Source organism: Pinus tabuliformis, chromosome 8 (genome assembly GCF_031772625.1).
Source record: "Pinus tabuliformis cultivar Carrire ecotype Pingquan chromosome 8, CPIR1, whole genome shotgun sequence".
Taxonomy (NCBI): Eukaryota; Viridiplantae; Streptophyta; class Pinopsida; order Pinales; family Pinaceae; genus Pinus; species Pinus tabuliformis.
Window position 1 is genome coordinate 1,379,918,080 of NC_142294.1, and position 22,435 is coordinate 1,379,940,514.

Sequence of the window (22,435 nt, forward strand, 5' to 3'; positions counted from 1 at the left end):
AATTTAATCAAGGTTTCTTGTACATATGGAAGAAGAATTTCATGTGTTGTGCAAACAGAGTCACAGAGGACAATCATGTTAAATAATTACAAATCTTTTCAACTATCAAATCTGGTATCCATTAACTTCTTGGAAAATTCGGGTACTACAATTCATTTTTTTTTCTTATAATACTTTGGATACTATTTTTTTCATATTTCTTAATTGTCAAAGTGTTCACTAAAATGACTAATGATGGATATTCTAAAATAGAGAATGATGAAAGTGGGAAGAAAAAAGTTAATCAACATAGTGCTCATGCTGTTGAAAAAAATATGGAGATAGAAATAGGAGGAGAAGGAGGAGAGGAAGAAGTTATCATACCAGGTACATAATTTGTTTGGTTTTTTCTCTTGATAATTTTTCAAGTTATTTAATTTCCATATTCATAACATTTTTGGATGACTATTATAGGGAATTATGAGATGAATGAAATTAATCAATACAATGACCATGGAACGATGGAGATAGAAATGGGTATTTATCATTGTCACTCTATCTTTTTTTATTTTATTTTATTATTATTTTAAATTATTGTGATTCATATCATTTCATATGTTGATTATAGTTGGAAATAAAGAGAATGCATATAATGACCAGGGTACTGTCCCAGAAAACTACAATCAAGACCAAAATATTACTATGGATGATTATAGATGATTCTTTTTTTGTATAGTTGTTTAATGAATTTTGTTCATTGTCACAATTTATAACATTTTTTTATGTTTATTATAGTGACAATCAAAGAGAACCAAGACATTGATCAAATGAAAGTTACACAAAACATTAATCAAGAACAAAATATAACTTCAGGTACTTATAATTTGTCCACTTGTTTTCCTTGTTATTTAATGATTCTATTCATTTTCACAATTAAAAATATTTTATATGTTTAATTTGGAAACAAATAAAGGTAACTAAAATGATGATGAGGTGCAACGTGACAAAGATGAAGATAATGTCATATCAGATACTTATAACTTGTCTTCTTGTTTATCTTATTATTCTCCAAACTCAAATTCTTGTAACTACCATAACTTTGTATATTTTTATTATAGGAACAAATAAAAAGGATAAAATTAACAATCAAAGTAATGTTAAAGGTGTGTGTGTGTGTGTGTTTCTTTTTAAAGGTTGCATTACTAATGTTTTTCTTGGTATTGGTATTTGATTGAAGGTTTAATAAGAAGTACAATTGGTATTTGATTGAAGGTTTAATATGTTTACTCCAGGTCCTATCAAGATGATAAAAGAAATTATTGTTTCATCTATAAATAGTGCAAAAACCACTCAAGGTAAGTGTATTGTTTCAACAATTTTTTAGTAATTTTTGTAACATGAATAAAATGGTTTGACTATATTATTTTCCATTGTGTTGCAACCAAAATAACTAAAAAGAAACTAGTTATTTTTGAACTAAAGGACATTTTTTATCATAGCATCAATGATGAAACAACAAACAACGGGCATATTGAGAAAATGGGAGCTGATGCTGATTACACAATAGAGAAAAATTCATTTTGGATTCATCCATATGCAAAATCATTTTTTGAAATTTGTTTCAAAAATGAATCTCTTGACATTACAATTTGGACGACAGCTTTTAAACAAAGCACAACAAGATTTCTAAAAAAATTGGTTTCAGAAACATTACAAGATAAACTTGTGTTTAAGTGGACTTCTTCAGACTGTAAGCCACAAAAGGGACATAAGGTCATTGACAATCCAACGAAAGTTATACACACTAAATCATTGAAAAAAGTGTGGGAAATGCATATCCAATATGATGCAACCAGTACTATTATAGTTGTTTGTTTAATTGAGAGAGGGAAATAGAATCCAAAAGAGAATGTGATTCTTGCCCCTCCATTCATTGGAGCAAATCAAGGGGATAATTGGTTGATCAATGAGCTATGGAGAATATTTCATAAACTCAACAAGGCTATGGATGTGCGAGCTATTTTGAAGGATGTTCAATTACATTTAGAAGTAACTTAAGATTACAGATGTGTATATCATGCTATTATATGTATGACATCATGAATTATTACTTTTATTTAACAACACTAATAAAAGAATTGTTGATTTGGTTTGTCATTACTATAAATAAAATATTTTGATTTTCTTTATTTTTGGTGAGATGAATGGTCATTTAATGTTTTCATATCAAAATTTCCCATGCTATATCTATATATATATATATATATATATATATATATATATATATATATATATATATTTTACAATGGATTACATTGTATGTAAAATTAATAGATAACTGGTCTATTTTTTTTAATTAGATCATTACAATTATTTGCTTTAAATGTGGTTTAAGTTATCGTTTTACCTCTTAGAAATTAGTAATGTGAAGGATGACCAATTGCATTCTTATAACCCTTTTTATTCCATATAAGTTAAAAAAATATATTAAGTTGTATGTAGCACCAACAATAAACATACAATTCAGGCACAAATAACTATGCTGAATTATCTGCTCTGCGCTACCTCTTATGCTGGCTTCTTCACAGAAATATCAACACAATTCAGATATTTGGGGATTCACTAAATGTCATAAATTGGGTCAATGGGAATGCATCTTGTCAAAATCAGATTTTGATGACTCTTGTTGAAGAAATTTCTTTATTAAAGGCATCTTTTAATAAGTTTTCTATCTGCCACATTTACAGGGACAAGAATGAGGAAGCAGACCAGCTTTCTAAGGCTGGTTTACAACAGGATATGGGCAGCTGGACAGTAGAAGAGATCAGACAGGGGCAGTCAGTCATATCAAATCTGCCTCCTTATACACAGTCACTTTGATTACAGTTCATCTTTCTTTTTTTTGACAGCAGTTTTCGCGGATATATATGTTTCTGTTTATATATTTATCAGTCTTCTTATCAGTTCTATCAGGTATATAGCCACAGCAAACAGTTTTAGATATATACTTTTAATGGTTACTTTCCGGTTTATAAACTCATAATTTTTTGATGTATGGGGTTGTTTTCCTTCCGTTGAAGGAGACCCCAGCTTTTTGTTCGGTTTTCATCATGAGATTTACTATGCCTCCAATGGGAGGAAGACTGTACAGGTACAAAAAACAGCAGAAGCAGCTCCTAAATGTTGAGCAGATCAGCAAACAAATGAGCCACCTGTTATGGCTTAAGACCAATATTGCATGTAAAACTTTTTATAGTCTCTAAATAAAAAGTTTTGATTTTTTCCTCGGAAAAAAACAATAAACATACAATTTGTACTAAAAGAAGCACAAAAAAAAACTAAGGTAGAAACTCTATAAATTAACATATAATTAATTAGGTTTGAAATTTAAAAATTGTCTTATATTGTATGTGAAAATTAATATATAATTAGTTTGTTTACTTGGACTAGACCATTGTAATTATATTTTTCAGTTGCAATTAAATAAATTGTTACAAAATCAATGATTTAAATGGTGGGTCAATGCATCTTATAAGACTTTATTCCATACAAATTAAATAAAGGTATTAGGCTCTATTTATAAAGTAAACATATTATTTGTTTTTTCATTTTAATGGGGCAATTGTATTTGTATTTTGTGATACTTTGAACTCATTGTAAAATTACGTTTGCATACAAATGGAAATAGTTCATAATAAATATTAACATCATTTTTAAAATGATAGGTTTTTATGTCCTTAAGGAATGAAGTGTTGAAGTGGAGATATATTAATATCATACATGTGGTTGCAGTGCAGATGCAGTTGGGAATTACTACAAGTCAAAAGATGTTGTTCATATTTGAAATGGAAGAGTATTCTTCCAATCATACACAAAAGATGAACAAAATTTTCATATTCAAAGAGAACCAGATTGGCAGTCTGGTGATAGGTCCTATTTTTTAAGGCCTTTTCAGTGAGAAGTATTAAAATATTGCTTAAGAAATTATGATGTCGCAATATGGACATTAAATGTCACTGACAAGTACATCCGAAAAGTACTTTAAAAATCAAATATTGATATAGAGGACTTTAAATTTGCATGGGACAGGTCTCATTGTCATTTGAAAACAAAATTGGAAGTAGGGAGAGCAAGATAATTTTATTAGAAAATGTTGATTGATGTGTGGTCCCAATATGGAGATAATTATGAAGAATCAAATGTATTTCTAATAGATACAGAAAAGCATACTTCTCATTTCATCAGATATCGATCAAACCACATCCTGATAAAATCATATACAGGAAAAGAGCAAGATACGTGGCTTATGCAAGTTTTATTCCCCTTTCTTAAGACACTTCATCGTATCAAACAAAAACATGAGTACATTCAAATGTTCAATAGAACATGTACTTCATTGTAGTTCATGGAGATAAGTTCTTTTATAAATTTGTTGAAAAGTACATTCTAATTTTTCAATACATTTTGGACATAGTTTTTGTTGAATCAATTTGTATGATTTTATATTTTTTGAAATATATGGGAATTGCCAATTATATTAATATGTATATTTCTTATTATTTATAAATGTTTTTGCAATGACTTTGTTGTATCGATTTTTTTTCTAAGATATGTGTGCACGCCCACGTGTTCTTAAATGAATTGTTTTCCATTCAAATTTTGTTACATGAACCATCGAGGCGTGTTATTTTTAATGACTTATGTTTACTTATATGTATCAATAATAATATATAAATGTGAAATATAAGTTTTGAAATAGAAATCCTTGCAAACAAAGGTGCTATTCTTACTAAAGAAATTATAATAATTTACTTGATAAATGTTATGTGCATTATTCACTATTCACAATGCAATATTCACTATTAAAGCTAATGATAAATGTGTCATAGGTAAATTATTTGATCTTTTTGAAGCATAAGATATGTGATTTCTCAATTGATAGTTTTCATAAATTTATATGCTAAAATCAATTAATGGTTGTAACTGCAATCATATCATATTGAAAATCAACAAGGCACAAAGTCAGTTATTCATTGTTTACATATAAAATGCACTAATATGAATGCATAAATGTGATATGTAATTTTTTAGATAAAAATATATTGTAAATAATTTTGCATTTCTTAAAAAAACATATATATGATGATAATGATTGATAAGTGGATTATCAAGGTTTGATTACATACTATCATGGATGAATTATGTCATTGAACTTTTTGAATCATAAGGCATCTAATTTCATTATTTAAAGTCATTTTTTTGTAAATTTATATTTTAAATAAATTGAAATCATATCACTTGAGCTATAATTATATTATTGACTTGTACTTAGTTATGTCCATTAATATGAGTGTATAAATGTGATTTATAATAGCCATATACTATGATGCATTTTTTCGAAAAATAAGTCTTTTAATTTCTTGATAATAAGTATTAAGTGGACTATTTAGGCTAACGGGTGATGGCTCATAAGTGAATACTACTCGTTAAATTGTAGGGCATTCAATTTTTAACCCATATTTTTTTTTTCATATATTCTTGAATCAACTATTTGTATATGCAATCATCTCATCTCATTTAATTTAATAAGGAATCCATTTATTGACTTTTATTTGTCTATCACATAATCTATTAAGACTGTATTAATCTCATATTGTGTTGCTTTGAAACAAAACTATATGAAAAGCAAAATTCTCTTCTTAATAAAACATGGAATAATTAATTAACAATGTGTTAAGTGGACCATCTAGACTCATTAAAGAGATGGGTAAAAAATGGTTGTATTTAAACTTTTTGCACCATAAGACATTGATTTTCCAATCCATATTAGCATTTTGTCATTTTCAATTCCTAAATAGTTTATTTGTGGTTTAAATAATTTCATAGAATCCAATATGACTTGAAGAATTCTATTTGGCTATATGCATTGATAGAAGTTCATAAATGTGATGCAATTTTTAAATGTAACTCTTAATGTAAGTATATATATATATATATATATATATATATATATATATATATATATATATATATATATATATATATATATATATATATTACAAAACACATTATAATTAATTGACAATGAGTTTTAAGTGGTCTATATAAATCCATTTATCGACTTTTATTTTCATATCATGAAGTTTAATCTAAGTTTATAAATGTGGCACTTTTTTTTTTAAATAAAACTCCATGTAATATGAAATGTTTTTCCTAACAACACATGGAATAATTAATTGGTAATGAATGTTAAGTAGATTGCTAAAGTTATTTCAAGGTACGGGTCATAAATAAGTGTACTTAAACTTTATGCAACATATGACATTTGATTTTCCCACCTTTATTAACATTTGGTAAATTTCAATTCTTAAATAAATTATTTGTAATTGAAATAATCTCATAGAAACCAACAAGACAAGTATGTCTTAAATTATGTTTAGAATGTATGTATGTATAAATGGAATTTATTTTTGAAATAAAGATCTCAAAGTAAGTAAAAAATATATTTTTTAGAAAATTAATAATTTAAAATCAATTATTTATGAGTTCAAAATAGTTTATTCTATTTTGAATTGACAGCTTTTTCTAACTATGCATTATTAAATCAATTATTCCTATATGTAATCATGTCATATAAGTCAATAAGTCAAGAAAGCATTAATTGATTTTTATTTAACTATCATGTGGTTTAATATGAATGTATAAATGTGAAATTGTTATTTCTAGAATAAAAAACCATGTAAAGAAAATGAATTTTCTAATAAAACATGGATTAATAAATTCACCACGAGCATTAAGTAGACTATTTAAGCTCATTCAAGAGATGGGCCGTAAATGGATTCCTTTAAACTTTTTACACCATATGACATGCTTTTCCCATCAATATTAACATGTAAATTTGAATTCTTAAATAAACTATTTGTACTTAAAATAATCTCATAGAATCCAACAAGACTCAAAAGTTGTTTGTTGAATTTCATTTAGTTATATGTATTCATATAAGTTTATAAATGTAATTTATTTTTGAAATAAAGCTATTAATGCAAGTAAAGATTTATCTTATACAAAACTATTTAGGATTAATTGATAATCAGCTTTAAGTGGTTTATTCAGGCTACATGAAAAATCAAGTGTCATAGATGAATGCCTTTTAATACATATTTAATCTTCAAAATCAATATCTTAATGACAATTTATTTTTATTTACATTAAGTATTTAATAATTAAAGAACACGGGGACTTATATAAATTTCAACTAAAATACATGAGTCATGTTTCACATTTATTTCTTCCCCATTAAAAATGCTTATCGTTTTCTCTTCTTAGTGAAAGTAATGGTCAATCATGATTTTCCATACAATTGGTTGACACTAAATTTACATCGAGACTATTATTGGTTTTGACAATGTTTACAAGGAGAGATCAATATCCACACTACCATCAACTACGCTAATATTTGAAAACCCTTGCCTCCACTACTTACAAGAAGTCACCACTAAAGTTTCTTGTTTACTTCAATTTGTGACACTATCCATCATAATGGAATGACTTGAATACCCATTTAAGAAATCTCATTAAATGTACTTGGATTTGAGTGGAGATAGATCAATGGTACCTAACCTTCTTGAAATACCTAGATCAACAATGTATAACTTTTATAGTGGTTGCCTGCATGCTATGAAGATGAATGATGACCCCCTCATTAGTGCTTCATAAAGGCACAAAGGGACCGTAGGAAATTGAGCACAAGAACATTTTACTAAGTTTTAGTAGACTAGTCTAAATGCAATGCAAGGGACACCTATCCTTGTCATTTACAATAAGATCCTCACATCACCATCATTCAATCAACAAATCCCTCGTAGTTTGGGGGAAAGGGGGTTAGAGTTGCCAGACATAAAATTTAAACATCGAGGAATCTAGCATGTTATCCATAACTATAATATATTTATTGGATGTTTGACATACTAATATGGTTTAGCTTAAATCAATTTCTTCTAAGAGTTTAATTTCACACTCCTATTGTGTATTGATACTATTGTACATAAGAACCCCATGTTTGACCTATTCATGATCTCTAATTGGTTTGAAATTACTTGCAAATTATTTTAATTTTGAATCAAGTTAATATGGCGATTTACAAAAGAATGAATGTTGTTGAAGGCCTTGTAATAAAATACTTCCAAATTTAATGAAATATGTGTTGTAGGATCAAGTCCGGTGGATCTACAGCTGTGATCTAACGAGCTTGTCTGTGGGGCCATAAGGTTAAAGGGCGGACTTCTAGGCGGCGCGATATTTACCTCTACCATTGGATCAATTGAGGATTGACGGTTAAGAATCTGTCGTGCACACTGGTGCTTCCAAACAGATTTTTTGCGGGAGCCTTGGCTATGTGAGGTCCTCTGCTACAGTTTGTGGGAACTAGGTGTTCTTAAGGCAAAAATTAACAGGCTTTCTCCCCCTTTTTCAGCTTTGTCGGGTTTCCTATGTGGCCTTGGTACTTGTTACCATTTTGGGTGGTGTAGTTTTGTGGATTAGGGTCGGAGTTTTAACACTTAACTCGTGACCCTAGGTTTTCTAGAAAGTAGTGTTTGTTTAAAATCCATGTTTCCATGTGGATGGTTGTATTCTATGTAAATACCTTTCTGTTTTAATGATTATGAAGCTATGACTCTTGCTTCAGAAAACAAAAAAAAAACATTGTATTCATGTTGAGATAATTTTAAAAGTTTCCAATTCCCAAGGGTAATCTCATATCCAAGCAAGAAAAATTGTAAACTCAAACACCTGTAATTAATATGATATTTGCAGCAAGAGAAACGAGGTGCATTCTACAACATTTGTGGGAATGGGGTGATCCATAATCTCTTTCATGGTGAATTACACAAGGAAACTAAAACAGAATTTGATATGCACCGAGATGTAGCAATTCTCAAGGATGAATATATATCTTGAGTTCACACATTTTTAGAATTTATAGAAAGAAAGGCTAATTGGACTTGTGCCTTATTTAAATTTAGTAATTCGATTTTCCACATCAGCAGGATGACTTGGATGGAAGCTAACTTGTGTGACATGGAATTGTATACTAGTTAGCTCAGTAAATTTGATTTATAGGCTTAGAGTAAAGTTGTGCATGTAGTGATTGCTAAAATTTAGCAATTTATCTTAGTTATTTTTAGTTCAACTCAGTTAGCTGAGCTCAAGTCCTTAGTTGAGTCACTTGAAGGTCAGTTGAATAGAAGAACTGTTGTTAACTTTGTGATCTCTTAGTTATACTATTCAATCAACTAAAAATATTGCATACATGGATGGAATTCAAATTTCCTAGCCGGAGTGGAGGAAAAGGCCCATTGTAATCATCAATTGTATACTAGTTGAGTGTATGGACTTGACATTGATGCAGGTGATCAATTCCTTAGGATTTGGGCTAGGAAATAGGGAATTTCCCTATTATTTAGGACCTTAATTTCTCCTGAATTGTGCATGGAAATAAGAGGAAGGTGGAGGCTTGAATTAGATAAGTATTGGCCAGAGAAATAGTGTTAGTACGAGAACAAGTTTACAGTGCAGGGTGTGCTTCAGGATTGAAGCAAGACATTGTAATAGTTTCTCATTATCATCTTGTTGTCACCGTGACAAACACCCTCAAAAATTTGCACATACACTCGAACTTTGGAGCCTTGTGTGGATCTTGTGATCAGTAGTTCCATAGTCACTTCTTGGTTAGCTGATGCTTTTTGAGATCCCTTCTTGGATTGGAAGCATTGAAGTCACTTGCTCACACATGGTAGAATTGAGGCTTCTATGATCCATAACATTTATAAGAAATATTTCGGCGTAAATCACATGCAGAGAAAATTTGTCGACGGGTTTCGAACCAACTAGTGTGGTTCATCGTCAGGACAAGTTGAAGAAACAGATCCAGTCTAGCATGTTAAATAGTCTGAGCAAAGCCTCCAATGGCTATCTTGACCAACAGCCTTCCTCCTTGGGTTTTTTCTTTTGGCTCTGTAGTTTTCTTTTGTTCCGGTTCTTATCCTTCGTCTTTTAAGAATGTGTCGCTCGCTTGATTTATTTATTTATTTATTTATTTTATTTATTTATTTATTTTCTTTTTTCTTTAATTTATTTTTTTTATTTTTTTTTTATTTTTTATTTTTTCATTTTTATTTATTTATTTAATTTTTTATTTATTTATTTATTTTTATTTATTTATTTATTTATTTATTTATTTTATTTTATTTATTTATTTATTATTTTTTTAAGTTAACTTAATTCTCTCGTTCCATTATCTTTAACTAACTTTGAATATTACTTTATATATATATATATATATATATATATATATATATATATATATATATATATATATATAGATATATATATATATATATATATATATATATATATATATATATATATATATATATATATATATATATATATATATATACTTTATACATATATCATATAAAGGTCCTTTACATAACTAATTCCCACCTTAATACTAAATAACTTATAATTTTTAATTTTTAATTATTAACAATAACCCTTTTTAACTAACCATTAACAACATTTAATTTATTTTATATATTTATATTTTTTTGGTCACCTAATATAACTAATTTCCTTGACCCTAGTCCTATAGTCAAAACTAGCCGTTGGTCAAGATAGTCGTTGGAGGCTCTGCTCAGACTATTTAACATGCTAGGCTGGATCTGTTTCTTCAACTTGTCGTAACGATGAACCACACTAGTTGTTTCGAAATGCGTCGACAGATTTTCTCTACATGTGATTTACGCCGAAATATTTCTTATAAATGCTCACACATGCTCAGCCCGTAAGAAGTGCATGAGCACATTGTTTTACACAATATTAGACAAGAATAAAAATTTCCTATCAAGACTATACCTGTGCAATTTCCAATCCATATCGACATTCCGTATGCACTAACAATGACAGCTTCTCACAGTCTAGGTGTGTTTGTACTTCTATTTCGGTGAGCTTTGCAAACTGTCACTTATGTGCACCTTTTCTTTTACAAGTAATCTTTTACTGTTTACAACTATCACTTTCGCTTCCTTTCACTTTAATTCATGGAATTTTCATGTTATCTTTTCTCTGGCATGTGTTACTGTCACTGTTGATTCACATATCGCAAGGGTTGTTTCCACTTTAGCAATTATCGTATTTTCACATGTTAGCTGGCGCACAATGTATGTATGCTTGTCTTGGTGGTTTCAAGGGTTTATTTGTGTGTGAATGATTTGTTCTGACCATGTAAACATTAATCACACTCATTCCAAAATTTTTAAGCATTGTTGCACAATTGTCATCACGGTCGTCACAAAGTGCACCCTTATTGTCACATTTGTCGTAAAGTTGTCGCAAAATTTCCGCATTGAGGGAAATATGTTGTTAACATGCTCCGAATGATATATATATTTTTTTCGTCAAAGTGTTTCAACTGTGTGATCATAGTCAAGTGATATCACTATTCACAATAGTCTCTTCAGTCCCACACTTAGCCAAATTTTAAAATTCTCGACAACCTAGTCTCATCTAGCCCTCTAGAAATTTGCATTTTGCAACCTCAGTGCTCAATCCCAGAACTGCACATTTCGCAACATGAGTGCTCAAGCCTGACCCCTAACCTTGCCTCCCAGAATTGCACAATTCATCCTCCCAGATTAGCCTTAACTACATATTATGCAGTCTCTAGCCTCAGGCTCATCCTTCAGCTCATGAACTATGTAACTGCATAATGGCCTAACCTCCACTTCCTCCTAGAATTGTGCATTTCTCCCAAGCAATGAAAAATCCCATAATTCATCTCATTGAGTTAAGAAACGGTTTAGTTTGTCTCCCCAGTCCTACCTGAGCTGAACACTCTGCAGTCTCAAGGCTCAAGCCTTTGCCCAAGCTCTTGAATTGTGGAATTTCATAATCACTTGGGCTCCTCTATCCTCCTAAACTATGAAAAAGGATGCTATAGTGCCCATTCCCTTAGCCTGTAACCCTAAGCTCTTAGGTTGCGCAGTTTTCTTCCTCAGCCCAGCTTGAACTACGTATTGCGTAGTATCAAGGCTCGAGCTCACCCCTGGCTGCGTGAACTGCACAATTGTGCAGTCACCGAGCGCTTTTCCCATCCTCCCATATGGTTCTAGCTTATTCAATGGATCAATATGCACAATATTAGACAAGGGGGTTTTCATACTAGTATCGTTTCATCATGAGTGAATTGTAGAAACAAGAATCTTATCATGCCATGGCCAGATGATGAAGAGAGAGATGGAGAACGAGGACATGCTATAGGAAAAATATGGAGATCACGAAATAATATGATCATAAGGAGAGAAGATGAAGGAACAAATAAATATAACAAAAGATCAATTTAAAGTTCACATGGAAGACTCATCATCTTCAAGTGATAAGGAGGAGGAAGAAGAAGAACATATGCTACCTTTTCAAGAAGACACAAAGAAATAAGTAGCAAGAAGGACAACTTAGCATTGTCACATCATCATGCAGTTCATGTCATCAGTGCTATGTCATATCCTATCACAAGTCATCATATTCCACATCATTATTGTGGATTATGTAATTACCTATTCAAAATGTGTTGTAAGGTGGAAGTCCAAAGGACACATTCAGAATATGAAGAGTCATGTAAGGTCAAAAATTCATAGGAAGTAAAACAGTCATGAGGGTAGTCAAAGTGTCACAAGGAAGGTGAAGCATCAACTATTGATTATATATACACCCTCATTGTATAAGAAAAGGACTTTTCGCCTTGGCTCCTCCCACAGGGAATCACAAAGATAAGCTAATCCTTTTGAGGAGCAAGAAGTGGCTACAACTCTCCACTATTGGAGTTATTGGTGTTCATTGTATACATGTGTATTGGAAATTTTACTTAACATGAGAAGTCTTATGAGCCAACACATTCTTCATGCAAGGATTATGGATATTTGTAAGACTATTATGTGAATGTTTGTAATTCTAATTTATTTTCATTTGTGCTAAAGTAGTTGAACTATTTCAGTTATTTTTGTACTTATCATATTGAGAATGTGTTGTAAATTATATTATTCTTGTCACATCCTCTTGGACTATTCTACTGGATATTAGATAGATCTTCCTAATTATAGTGGTTTCAATGACTGTCGCATCTCTGTGGTCTATTCTTCTTGATGTTGTACAAACCCTTCTTGTTCATGTGTGTCTCTACTAAGGTGGTACTACCACCTCTCTCTTAGAGGCTCACTTTTCATCCCTTATGCAGTGAAAGAACTTTGACACACATATGATCAAACACTCACCAGGAACACCCCCCTTGCTTTTCGAAGGCACTACACGTTCTTCTCTCTTACTGATAGTTAGAACCAAGGAAAATCTATAAGAATACATGGAAACTAGGCTGATATTCAAAATGGGGCTCCTACTCCAAATGGTGTGAGGTCTAATTGGGACTTAACATTGGGAAAACCCCTTGGTTGACGGATGTCCAACATTGTCAACAATTGTGATTGAATGAGGGCCATATGACAAACTAAGCCCATTGATTCTATTTTGAATCTCCTATCATAAATGTCTCTTTCCTAAATCATAATCCCTAAGTGTTTTTCTAACCTTCCTCCTGCAAAATTTTCAATATTATCGGAACTTGTTCATTCCTTGTCTTAGTTCAAGTTTAATGGAAAGGGTGATATGTTTTTATCGAGACACATAAATGATTTTATTGGGTTTTGTAAAACTTTCCAAATTGATGATGAATATGTTATGTGTATTATATTCACCCTCATTCATGAAGGTCGCGTTAAGCATTGGTGTCATACATTACCATCTACGTCCATCCATTATCTTCGTCATTTTACTAAGGAGATTCATCAAGATTTAGATTGTTATGATTACTGAGATGTTCACAAGAGAACCAATCAACTCATAATGGAGCCTGATTAATCAATTAAGGGTTTTTCTAATAGATACGGATCAAGATTTTTGTAAGAAAAAGTTTGAACAATTTGGTTCATATTTCTTTGAAACAGTTTGAATATAAACCCCCTGATGTTTTCGCTTCCCCAACTCTTGTAAATCATGAGACACCTCTAAGTTTAGACAAGGAACCTATTATTTATTTTTTCCCTTGTCCTCCTCCTTTTCTAGTCACAATGTGGGTGCCTCCTTGTAGTAATTGTGAAGTTGGGAAATATGCAAATCAAATTCCTAATCCATCTTCTCATTTTTCTTCCACTTTTGATGATTCAGATTCAATGGAGAAAATTCCAGATTGGCTCATGAAGCCTACATTGGTGACTAACTCCTCCATTCCACAATATGATGTTACTATTCATAATTTTAGTCTCGAATCTGGTTTGGATTTCTATTTTCCTCTATCATCTACAGGCAATGACTCTTTGTACCATGATCCATGTGAGAATTCTGTTCCACCAACTACTTTTCCACAGTCTCTTGATTTTTGCATTGTTTGTTAAAATTATGCTAAGATACAAGGAAGTCACATTACACAGGTAGAGGAGGAGGAAGGTGAAGATGCTTTCAATCCTTCTTTTATTTTCCAAAATCCTCCATGTGAAGATGATTTGTTTCCATTCTTGGATGATTTTCAATCTCCTAATATCGGTAGTGAATCAAATGTAATTAATTCTTTCATTCAATCTGTAGCCTTGGGAAACAATCATCATAATAATGATGACTCTATTGATGTATGCAATCACGAATGCTAAAGTGAAACAATTGATATTTCGGTTTCTCATTATGATTTTAATCTAAAATATGATTCATTCAAAGAAGATGTGCTCATCGAAACTACCTCTTCACCTCGCTAACCTTTGTGTGTAACACCGTCATCCCACATATACCCAAGTAACTGACAAACCAGGGTAAGTATGCTATGAGAGGCCAATATAATGGGATTCAACCTCCTAGGTGACCTTAAGTAAGTGGAATCAATGGAAACACATCACATAAACCTTCCACATCAGAAAAAGAACTCTAAGGAGCCATCCCAACCACTCAGGTAACTAGCCCTTGAGACACACTGAATTTTTAGACCATTAAAACCTTGGATGCTCCCTTGATATGGACATGCATGCATCCAGGAGATTCCAAACACTCCCACAGTATGGGTATGCATGTGTCTGGGGTCTTTTCTCCTCAGACCTATGTCTATGACTCCAAGATTTGTGCCACCTTTTCAGGCCCAGAGCCCAGGTCACTGCCCAGAACTCAATAACACTTTCATAACTAAAATATAAAAACAAAATAAGGATACACATGCAATTATTTGAATAAGGACTTAACTGGACCGCCACTAGTCATTGTATTCATTTTGTCAAACATATCACAAATATGTAATCTACATGTTTAAACAACATATCTAAGCATAAGGATATCATACTTAAATGAAAATCGCTAAGAATCATTGTTCCCTTATATCGGTAGCTGCATTATCATATGTTAGGTCATAGATACATTTTTCATTCATTTACAAATCAAAACATGAGGAGATCCATTCATCATCACTTTCATAATACATTCTTATAACCAACATAAAAACAATAGCAGTATCAAGGATACATCAGCCATAGAATCCACATATAAACTAGTACAATTACACATAATATACCAAGGAAAGAACCTCTCATTAATGAACAAAAAATGCAACCTGAGATGGGACTACCACGTTCCACTAGACCATAGATTTGCTGAGCCAAATATCCCTTCAGCGAATCACTATTGTGCCATATTGCAAGCATTAATGTGGGACTCAAACTAAAAGAACCAATGAAGGCATCCCGAGGCTAAACCATCTCATCATCATCAATAGAAACCGGGCTTTACCGCAATCCATACTAGATCACTAGGCCAACACAATAAACATGTAATAACAGGCTTTACCATGATCTCCACTAGATCACTAGGCCAAAACAAGCATGGATGCCACTAGATTTCTCCACCTACACCGTGAGGAATTTTCTTGTCTCCAAGTCTCTTAGGCTTTACCGCAATCCATAGCCGATCTAGGGATCACTATTCCTTAAACCAAGACTCCACCCTCTAGGCTTTACCATATATCGCTCCATTAATTGGTTGATGATTCCTAGGCCCAATGAGGCACAAAATATGTGGCCTTACCGCAACCCATAGTTTGGTTCAGAGGTTACTAGGCCAATGACTTTATCGCAATCAACATTTCAGTTTAGGGATCACTATACCATATGTTATTTCTTTCAGACATCCACCTCACTTAGCTTCGAATCCATCTGAAAATCCAACTCAATTAAAACATGAGAACTTAATCACACCATGGCTATTTGGAAATGGCAAGGCTAGGCTTAAAACACTGTCACACCTGGAAAAACTCATGCCATCACAAAAATGAACCACCTGAAACACCATCCATGCCAAATCTAGAAAGGAAAACACACATGCAATCGATACCTGCAAAGAACTCTACTATAACTACTTGATCCTTCTCTTCCTTGGTTGCTCCTTCCTTAGTCTTACCTTCTTTTCCATTCTTGATCCAATGCAAAATTGCTCTAAGAAAATTCTATGTCCAAGAGTGTGTGAGAAAGAGAATAATGAGAGAGCTCCAAAACTAAACTGACAAAAGGTAGGAGTGACAAAATGTACCAATTGATCCTTAGAAGCATTTTTATCAATTAGGCCTCTATTTTGTTCATTTCCCATTATTTTCATTCATTTTCCTCCCCACATAAAACCTGTGATATTTCACCTTCCTTTTCTCCTAATTTTCATTATTTTCATAAACAAATGTGCCAAAAATGTCATTTTTCCTTTCCAAATCATTAGCCATTTCATTTTCCAATTTCCTTAGCCATAATAAACCAAATTAACACCCACACTAGGATGTTCTGCCCAACATTTGGCTTGGAATAAGTTTCCCATCAACCGTGGTTATTATTTTTCCTTTATTAACTTTTATTACATGGAATTTTCACGAGGGTTGTTACAGAACTCTCCCTCTTGGGGAACGTTGTCCTCGGTGTTCAACCATAGCTATACCTCAGCAAAACGACTGAAAATAAAACATACTACCCATGGAGCTTTATAACATACCTCGATGTAGTATTTATAATGATCACCCTGCTGGAAAGAAAACCAACATGACAACATAACAACATGAAAAATATAATGGCATGATACCCATTCCGCTTATTCGATCTTTATAACATAACTCATGCTATTATTTACTGGTAGTATCAGGGCCTTTAGCTAGCGTCCTTGAGAAATGACCAGGTTTGGCCCATTTTTCAAAAGAGGTTTTTACAGTATCTCTCTCCACTACGATCTTTACTTCCTTTACTTCTGGTTCTGGTGAACGAATGGTCATTGAATTCTCCCGAATCAGCATTTGGAATCTAGAAATAATCATTATGGATATTCAATCAATCATTAAGTAGATAATCAATCCATTAAGCTATCTTCAGTAGTGACTTTCCCTCCCTGGATCCCATAGTTCCGTGCATCTCTCTGTCTTTTGGTTGATTCTGAAGAAGCGGTGTGTGATTTTAGCCCGCACTTTACATATCTACATATATCAAAACATCACGCAAACATATGCAAAAACATATACCAAACATCATACCAAACTGCTTTGCCTAAATCGACAAACAACAAAGGATACATATCCCACATCTAATCCGCCATCTCCCATATAGCTTCATCAAGCCCAAAGTGCTTCCACTACACTTTAACTTGATCGATTGCTTGGTTCCGAAGCATGAGCACCTTTCTCTACAATATACACTGAGGCTTTGGTTGGAATTCTCCATCTAGATCCACCTGCAATACAGACTAGTCAAACACATGATTAGCATCTTTAACATACTTCTTAAGAAATGAAAAATGGAAAACATCATGGAATTTCACTATCATAGGTAGTTCAAGTTGATAAGATACTGATCCGATCCTCTCAAGAATCTCGAAGGGCCCACAAAAATGTGGTGCCAACTTGGCACAAGATCCAATGCACAAGGAGCTCTTCTTTGGTTTTATTCACAAGTACACATGTTCCCCAACCTGAAACTCCTTGAACAACCTATTCTGATACTTCTTGATTACTTCCATTTCTCGCTCCATGTCTGCCAACATGTCCAGTCCTATCAACACCTTGTAAACTAGATCACTCCAACTAATGGGAGTATTACAACCCTGCACATACAATGCCTCAAATAGACTCATCTTCAAATATTTGTAATACCCATTGTTGTAAGCGAACTTTACTAGTGGAAGATACTCTTCCCACATTCATTTTTGATGCATCACGTACATCCTCAACATGTCCTCCAATATCCTATTGACCCTCTCAGTTTGTCCATCTGTCTGCGGGTGATAAGTTGTACTAAAGGCCAACTCCGTGCCCAAACCTACAAACAACTCCTTCCAAAATGTTAGTGTGAAATTTATTGGAAGGTGTACCAATATAACTTCACTTAAGTCACTAGGTAACAAGTGATCCTAACAATAATTTGTGGCTTCTTACGATTTAGGTCTGCAATAAAAAGTGGAAAACGTGCAACAAAAACATATACGATCCAAAATAGCAAATGATAGTAAGGATATCTAATGCAATAACCCAAATATAAAGATGTTGATATGAATAAATTCTTTTATGGATGACACTTGGTGAAGGTGGTGTACAAAAGGTATGTAAATCCCCCTCCATGGGATGGGTCATTTGATGTCCTTGACGCTTCAGTAATCGATCTTCTCTCTCAATGTGTGAAAAACCCAAAACAATGTGGAGAACTAAAATGGGAGCTAAAAAGGAGAGAGATGATAATGGTGACGATGATAATGATCATGGTGAAAAATGGATGGAAAACCCTCCTATGTATAACAAAGTATTGAGTTAATCTTGAAAACGGAAAATAATAAAATAATATTGACAAAATCAAGATCTAACCATTAGGAATACTTGATTATATTTTTTGGAGAGGGAAAATATATTTAAAATGCTCAAATATCTTTATTTAGAAATAATTAACAAATAAAATGATTTATTAATTATTTCGCAAGGATTAAGAATGGTGTGAAATTGAAATAATTATTAAATAGTGATTTAACAATTATTCCAATAATATAACTAAGGAATAATAAATAAATAGTGATTTGTTTAATTATTCCTAGGGGATTTAGTCAAATGTGACAAGGAATAATTATTTAAACAATGATTTATCTAATTATCCTCATGGTTTTTTTTTTTTTATATTTTAATCAGAAAATAATTTAATAAAAATGGCTTACTAAATTATTTCCCATAGTGAAAGCAATTTTACTATGGTAAAATTAATCCTACATGGTGTATTTTGATCCACCTATTTAGGAATGACTAGGTGATCTTTTTTGGTGATAACAGATTTCTCCACAACGTATGAGTGTTAGGAGAAAATCGTATGATCGAAATACGTTGTAGATTACACTTCCACGAGACACAAAGGGGGAGTCAGAAAGAGAGATATATAATTGAAGCAATGCAAAGACAAAAAAACATTGCAGAGGGCGAGACCTACTAAACTAATAGAAGTATCCTTTTATATGGCAGTACATGATCTCAAGTGAGGTGGGGGAGGAATACTCATACCCACCGAGATAACTACGTACAAAGAATAATGATGAGCCGAACAATGTTGGACTGAGATACAAAGTACATTGTACATGGTATACTATTGTCAGTGGGGCAGAAAATAATACAATGGATCCCATATACATAATACGCCTGGAAAAACATAGGTCAGGACTGAATACAATAATATCTGAGTACATGATACAAAATTTCCCTCAAGATGACATGGTGAGGGGGGATCACAACCAAATAATCCCCGTTGAATAGGAAAGGGTTCTAAAGATCTGAATGGATCATCCAAAGGTGAAATTCATGTTATGGGCGCTGCAAGCGGCAGAAACCAAACCCATCACATCTACAGAATTTCATCTGAGGCTAGGTCAAAATCAGCGGACATACGGGCATGTGGGGCGATACTTGAAGGGCCACCACCTCATGAGGTCTGGAACATCTCACACACACCTAGGAATCATTGGGACAATTGTTCTAAACAATGAACCATCAAGTGTATGATTATCAATCGTGTGATAAGGAGTTAGCGTCGAGAACGTGAGAAACAACCAAGTAAAAGGGAAATTATGATTTCATTTGCTTGATCTGAGGCACCAAACAAATATGGGAGTTGGAACCAAGGTACACAACCCTCTAGACCACTCTTCTGGAATACATGTGTTGAGGTCGACAGAAGGGGGCTTGCCAAAGTTAAGGCAATGAGGAATCATAGGAGAGTGACAGATGGACTAACACCAGGGATGATGATGGAAGGAAACAAAATGAGTTGCACGCTGATGACTTCCCTTGTAAGAGCATAAAATATATGGTTGACCTAGCACTGATTGGCTCGATTTTGGAGGGGATAGTCAATGACTCAAATGGGGGCTCGACAAAGATGGAGTAGTAGAGCTGGAGGCCAAATATGAATATAATGGGATTGATGGGACACAACGATGTATGGAACACTGTAACTGGACTCAAGGGGACTCAGAATAGACTCCATAGGTACAAGGGTGACCCATCTCGAATTCTCTGAAAAAGGGTGACTCGATGATGCTGCCATGTGGGGGAGGCCCAGAGGGGACTATAAAAGCATGAGTAAATGGTGGTTAATCATGAATAAAATTGACACGTGAGTTAACCAGTGCAAAGGTAATGTGATACTAGAGTACGAGTGGCTCAAATGAAGAAATTTGATTTTAATAGGCAGCAAAGTGAGACCTCATAGAAGAAATGTCTTCGTGATGAAGTTCCAAATTACCAAAAAAAAAAGGGAGGCCCATTATAGAACTCTGTAGGATATTTCCAATGGTGCTAATTGTTCATCAAACAGAGCTACGATTTGGTTGCAATGGGTGACAGAAAAAGCCAAGTTTTTTCCTATAAAATGGTTTTTTTCCTCCAAATCCAATTCATTTACATAATGAGTTGTGGAGAATTTGGAGAGGAGGAGAAGGCCCTAAATATTGTGTAGATCGTATTAGACGAACTGATAATCAAAATTAAGATATGCAACTTGGAGGTAGGTGGCCTAACCTTACTCATCATTTTTGGTGGATTGGACTTTCATATTAGGGATTTATTTTACTGTGAGCACCCCTGCTCATCCTCACGGTTGCAACACACATTTGGCAGCCTGTTCTGCATTATGGAACATAGAAAATCCACCCACAAGTGTGTCCATCATAGGCTTGAGGGAAAAAACTACGTTTTAGGATGAGAGAATAGGCAAGATTGGTGTTCTGTGGTAAGCTAAAGCTAAGTACTATACATGCATTCCTTTAACTCTGGACTGACAAAACATAATTGTATATTGTAGGTATGGCAGAGCTAAAGGTGTCTGCTGGGTTGTGTTATATTCTTTCCACAACTAGTCGACGTAGTTAATTGGGGGGTTAGAAGGGGAGCGGAGCCTCCCACTCGTTGCGTTGATTGCGTAGCGGGGGGGGGGGGGGGGTGGGGTCACGGGGGGTTTGAGGGGTGCAAGTAACCCCACTCTATGGGGTCTGAGGAAGCACCCTCGAAAATTTTGTTTTTGGACCCTATATTAGGTTGGGCAGGCCTACCTATGGTTTTGTGCATGATTTTTCGCACATGGTTTTGGACGCAATGGTTTTCGGTCCAGGGTTTTCGACGCGATGGTTTTCGGTCCATGGTATTGGATGCTTCGGCATGTATAAATATGTAGTGTAAAATTGAAAGGAACATAATTGAAAAATCAAGCTGGTAATCCTGGTTTTTGGATCCAGGGGAAAATCTCTGTGTATATGTGTTATACTCTCGCATTTTTATTTTCTATGTTTTAGAATTCCTATGCAGGTAATTTCTGTACAGGGTTAAAACCTATAGTGTGATGATGAGAATGATATTTTGAGCCCCTTTGTGATGAGATTCAGGGGAACCAAGCAGTGAGAGAGGTGTTGGCATGGTGTGGTGTGATGAAGTTCTTAGATAGCCCTTTGATGAGGTCTGGTGAGCCCTTTCTATCAAGGATTGTGAGTTTCTTGGACCTAGATGAGGACGCCTCTATATTACAGGGGAACAAGATCGAGATAATGATCCAAGACATATATTTTATGACAGGATTTCCCCCCTTGGGGGTGGCAACAGAGATACATCCAATGTTGGCTAATGGGAGGCATATAGGTGGTTTTTTTTATCACAACTGTGTACTGGGGAGTCATGTAAAGTGCACGACCATCCAAATGAGTGACCTAGAGAGGCTTAAGACACGACCTACAACCGCAACAGTGTTGCCAATCTTGGGTATTCATCCCTTCCACCATATCACTAGAGGGCATATGATGCTAGTAGAGAGTGTTCTAGTAGGTACCTACTATA